The sequence below is a fragment of the Crocuta crocuta genome, unplaced genomic scaffold, assembly GCF_008692635.1.
Source record: "Crocuta crocuta isolate KB4526 unplaced genomic scaffold, BGI_CrCroc_1.0 scaffold125, whole genome shotgun sequence".
Lineage (NCBI taxonomy): Eukaryota > Metazoa > Chordata > Mammalia > Carnivora > Hyaenidae > Crocuta > Crocuta crocuta.
In genome coordinates this window covers 1,521,572-1,527,255 of record NW_027531143.1, presented here as the reverse complement: position 1 = coordinate 1,527,255, position 5,684 = coordinate 1,521,572, and the positions used below count along the sequence as shown (strand labels likewise).

At 39.0% G+C, this 5,684-nt stretch overlaps 1 protein-coding gene across 2 annotated transcripts in view; it reads right to left on the bottom strand.

Moving 5' to 3' along the window:
* The window catches only part of AK5 (adenylate kinase 5), a 228,566-nt gene that overhangs the window by 40,624 nt on the left and 182,258 nt on the right, over positions 1 to 5,684 (bottom strand). The gene's annotated exons all lie outside the window — the stretch shown is intronic.

Sequence of the window (5,684 nt, the reverse complement as noted above, 5' to 3'; positions counted from 1 at the left end):
CTCTCTCTCTCTATATATATGTGTTTTATCACTCTTCCTTAATATCCAAACTTCCTTTCCATAGTGCTGAGATAATGGTTCTATTGTGAATGAATGCTTGTTACAATCATTAATAAAAATCCTCATTCCTAGGGCCAACCTCTCTCTTTCAGATGAAGGGAACTTTTGTTTTCTCAGCATCAAGCCCAAGAGAACAGAAGGGGGACTGTGGCCTATTTTGTACCAGTGAAATGGTTCGGAGAGAGACATGTTTGAGAAGTCACTGCAGACTGTTCATATAAAGGTATCTGGTTCACAGTGCTTTTGGCTTGATATTTGATCTATTAAGTATCTGTTCTATTAGCATTTTTTTTTTAATGTTTAGGAATCCCTACCTTTGCGCATGCTGTTTCCTCTTACCCAAGACTTGAACCTTCCTTGTCTTAACTCTTTGTAAATGTTAGAGTCATTTAATCCTTATAATAACTATTTTAAATAGATGTTATTTATAACTTATTGTACAGGTTAAAAATCTGTGCCCAACAGCCACTTGTGCCTTGGTAACTGCTAAGCTCTATGGCTTCCCATATGTAAGGCCATTCTGGAAATCAGATAAACTGCTGTTCAGAACTGCAATGCACAGCTTTCAGTTAACCAGAAGCCAGGCTTTCATAATGGCCCCATAGCATTGCCAGTTGACATCCAATTAATTATTGCATCAGACATGCTCACACTAAACCCCATCATTGTTTATCTAAAATTCAAATTTAGGGGTGCCTGGGTGGCTCAGTCGGTTAAGCGTCCAACTTCAGCTCAGGTCATGATCTCATGGTTCGTGGGTTCGAGCCCCGGGTCAGGCTCTGTGCTGACAGCCTGCTCAGAGCCTGGAGACTGCTTCAGATTCTGTGTCTCCTTCTCTCTCTGCCCCTTCTCTGCTCATGCTCTGTCTCCCTCTCTCTAAGAAATAAATAAAACATAATTTTTTTTAATTCAAGTTTAGCTAGTTGTTTTGTATTTTTATTTGTTAAAACTAGCAGCCCAACCCACTCCCACTATTTATTAACCTGGAGACTTTAGAGACATGATTTCACCTCTGTTGTGACAACTCCAATAGTCAATAATTCTGCCATTCACAGAATTTACCACAGGCACAGAAAGATATGTGAAATGTTTAGTTAACACAAGACTCTGAAATTGGATGCCATGACTCTAGCTCTTACATAGAGACAAGATGAGGAAGGTTCTGGTCTTGGGTAAGAGGAAATGGCATGCACCAAGGTAGTGATTCCTTTTTTAAAAATTTTTTAAATGTTTTATTTATTTCTGAGAGAGAGAGAGAGACAGTGTGAGCAGGAGAGGGTCAGAGAGAGAGGGAGACACAGAATCTGAAGCAGGCTCCAGGCTCTGAGCTGTCAGCACAGAGCCCAATGTGGGGCTCGAACCCACAAACCATGAGATCAAGACCTGAGCCAAAGTCGGACTCTTAACCAACTGAGCCACCCAGGCGCCTCCCAAGGTAGTGATTCTTAAAGTTTTCACCACAGGATGCTGTGAACTCCTATAGCTCTTAGTACAAACCAATTTCCATCCTAAATTTATTACCAGTATAATCCCATCTCCATGCCAACCACATCCCCATGCTTAGCCCATCTCCATTCCATCCCACCTCCATCCCAGCCCCATCTCCATCCCATCCCCATCTCCATCCCACCCCCATCTCCATCCCAGCTCCATCTCCATGCCAGCCCCATCTCTATCCTACCCCATCTCCATCCTACCCCATTTCCATCCCAGCCCCATCTTCATCCCAGCCCCATCTCCATACTACCTCCATCTCCATCCAAGCCTCATATCCAGTCTAACTCCATCTCCAAACAAAGACAGAGACAGGATTTCCAAACTGCTCATGAGAAAATCCTATTAAAAAACCTGTCCTTTTTTTCTTCACCCAGAGGTCTCTAGGGCCTGTTGCAGACCTGACTCACCAAGCTTATAAACTAGAGCCTTCCAAAAGCTGTTTCAGTCAGGACTTTCTTATTTAGGTCTCTAAACTCTGAGAATTTATGTTCTAGAATTCATGTACTCTGCCTCTTCCAAGTTCATCTTAAACTTATCAAGCCACTGTTTTTCCTGTTTTGTAGTCCACATCACACTATGATCTTAGGCATGCATTAAATGAATACAGTAGGCAATTTACAAATTTAGCCTTTCCTTTCTATGTGTTCCTTCTTTTAAAGAAAACAGTTTTTCTCTGTCAAAAAAATACATGCTCTTTACTGAAGATTTAAACAATTCAGAAAAGTAAAAGAAGAGTCTCCCATAATCCTACTTTCCCAAAGGTAACTGCCAGGAATACATTTTGTTTTATTTCTTTGCAGCTTTTTATCTACTCATGGTTTTCTGGTTCAGTTTTCACTGGGAATCTGTCTCCACTGACATTTCTCCTCTTTGGGTTTCTGTATTCTCATCTGAAAATAAGCTTGTTGGACTAGGTAAATTCCAAGGTCATTTCTAGCACTACCATTCCATGTTTTTGTCTTTGTCAGAGAACTAGGAGAGTATTTGTACTGGGAGTTCTATTTGTGTACTATAAAAGGAAGTGAGGATGTTTAAGACCGGTAGCGACGTTTGTGGTAGATGTTAGTTGGATTACATCTGGGGTTTTGTGTTCAATTTGGGGCCACACCAGGGAAACTGGAAGTCTCATGTGCTGTGATGGGAATATAAAATTGGTATAATCTTTCTGAAGGGCAAGCTGGTAATATAAGTCAAAGTCTTAAAGTTTTTTATTTCAGTGGATTTATTGTAAGGGGAAAAATCAGTTTAGTTACATAAATATTCATTACAGAATTTTTAGTTAAAGTAATAAATTGGGGAAAAATGCATGACAATAGGAATAAACTGAATAAATTATAGTGATTCAAAAAAATAGTGTGTGGTCATTAAAATGATGTATTGAAAGAAGACAGATACAAACAAGTACATACATAATGATTCCATTTATATAAAGTTCAGAAATATCTATGGTATTTCTCATAGAAGGCAGTGAATAGAAGGGGGTACAAGGAGAATTCTGGAATGTTAGTAATGTTTGATTTCTTGATTTACATGCAGTAAGATGAATGTGTCCATTTAGGGAAAACTTATCAAGCTAAACACTCATGATTTGAGTGCTTTCCTGTTTTTCTGTTTCAGTTCAATTGCAAGAAAACTTTAAAACAAGATATTATATATTCAGTTTTACAATCTTGGAAAGGCCCTTAAGATATTTTGTTAAGTATATGGGGTACCTGAGTGGCTCAGTCAGTTAAGCGTCTGACTTCGGCTCAGGTCAAGATCTTACAGTTTGTGGGTTCGAGCCCCACGTCGGGCTCTGTGCTGACAGCTAGCTCAGAGCCTGGAGCCTATATCGGATTCTGTGTCTCCCTTTCCTTCTGACCCTCCCCTGATCACACTGTCTCTCTCTCTCTCTCTCTCAGAAATAAATAAAAAACATTAAAAAAAATTTTTTTTAAGACATTTTGTTAAGTATAAAAAGTACATTTTAGGGTTGCATGATCTCATTTTGATGACAAGTATATATTTAAAAAATATATACATAGAAAACATTAAGAGGGTTATAAATCAAAATCTTAATAAAAATCATTGCTAAGCTTTGGGATTTTGGGTGATTTGTTGTTGTTAATACATGTTTTCTAGAATACAGATATATTATTTTTTATAAAAACAATCCTTAAATTAAAAAAAAAAAAAAATCTGGTAATCTGTTTTAGGAGAGATTTTGGCTGTGTATGTCCAAACAGAAATGAGGGAGTGGGAAATGATAAAAGTAGAGCAAGTTCATTAAGGGCAGTTTTTTCCCTTCTGGCACTTCCTGCCTGTTCACCAGCCTTGGACTCATCCTTGGTCAATGTCACATTATTTCTCAGCATCCGGGGCTTTCGTAATTTAGTCCATCTTCTTCCTGTTCCTGGGCCATGGAGGGCATATTCCTACTACCGTAATTTGTTCCCTACTTAAAGTCCCCTTCTTGGAATCCCTCTCTCTTCAGCCTTCTCTCAAGCCTAGGAGATACCATCCACTCTCTGAGGCTCACCTTGGTTCTCAGCTACCCCAGGAGGTGGCTCCCATCCATTCAGCCATTGTGCTTTCTTTGTCTTAAAATCCCTACTAACACTCACTAAATAGTTCCTTTGTCAGTTAACTGTACACTGTCCTGTACTAGTTCTAAGGTTTTTATAAGCATCAATTCTTGCTTCATCAAATAAATTATAAGCCCCTTGAGGGATGGGAACATTAAAAAATTTAAAACAAAACCCCTCCTTTTCTTGGCATCTTCAATGACAGCTTAACAATCAACTCTAGTCTATATTCCCTTCTTTGAATGATGGTAAAACTCAGAATCAATACGATCAAAGTCAATTATTTGCTAGTTATTTGTTTTGTATTTTGTTTCCTGGCATCTATGCCAGTTACGTAGTGCTGGATTGGAACTTGATTCTGATATGGAAGCCATATGCTACCCTACTCAGCAAAATTTACCAAAGGCATAAATTTTTTTATTTTGTTTTTGTGGGAAGGAGCCAGTAAGACTTTATAAAGACTCCATATTGATTTTTCAGGACCCATCCAGTGGAAGAGTCTCTTAGTTATGGTTGGTTCTTAAAAATGGCCAAGTCCTCTAGTTTTACTTGAAACCTCTGCTCTTATCATTATGACTCTGAGACGGTTACTGGTAGAAGACAAGTTAATACATTTACTTCTGACAATGAAGTCTTTATATCTTCGATTCCATTTCAATGCATTCATTAATTTTTTCTAATGATATGTACCAAATGCCTACTAAGTGCCAGGTATCCCATAGGTACTGTAGAAAGATGAAAAAAAAAAAAAGAAAGAAAAGAAAAAGAAAGGGCATGATCTCTGTCTTCTAGGAAATTTGGTAAAAACTATTCTCCAGTCAATGGCCATCACTGCCTTTAAGCAAGTGGTCAGTGGAAGGGGTCTCCAGGAGTAGACTCTAGGAGACTTTTTTGCCTGGGCTCAGCCAGGTTTCTTACTTGTTAGTATTCTCTTCCTCTTTCAACAACAAATGTTGCAATGAGAGGCTGTCTCAGAGCTTGCCTCAACAGGTCCACCCAGACCAAGTTGAGGATTTCCAAGAAAAATAAGACTGTGTTCTGCTTGGGGCTCTGTCCACACCAGCTTTCCATGATTTTACTATAAGAGTTAGTGCATGCAGGAAAATATGTAATTGGACCAAGTAAGTAGCTTCCACTTTAAACTGAGGTCATTTGACTGGTGTGGATGGGCAGGTGTGTGGCACTGACATGGTGATCCTCTTTCTGGTAGAAGGCATTCCTCAAAGCATAGTAGAACCATAAGGAACACTGCCTTCAGAGTCAGTGCCCCAGACAGTATGAAAAAAAAAAAAAATCAACGGGGTCACAGGACTATGTCCTGTTAACACAAAAAAGCTCCACCCAGTTATAAGAGGAGGGAATCTTTCATTGCCATGGCCACCTAATGGTTGGTTTAAATATGTTTCATTTACAACTATAAAGATGCTCTGAGACTCTTGGTTCTGGAGTCTAGCTCAAAATGAGAGGGCAATACTTTGAGAATGTTACATTTGGAAAAGCAGAAACAGTTATTGTCCCCTTAATCACTGGCTTGTTATTCTGCTTTATGCCTCAAGGCTAAAT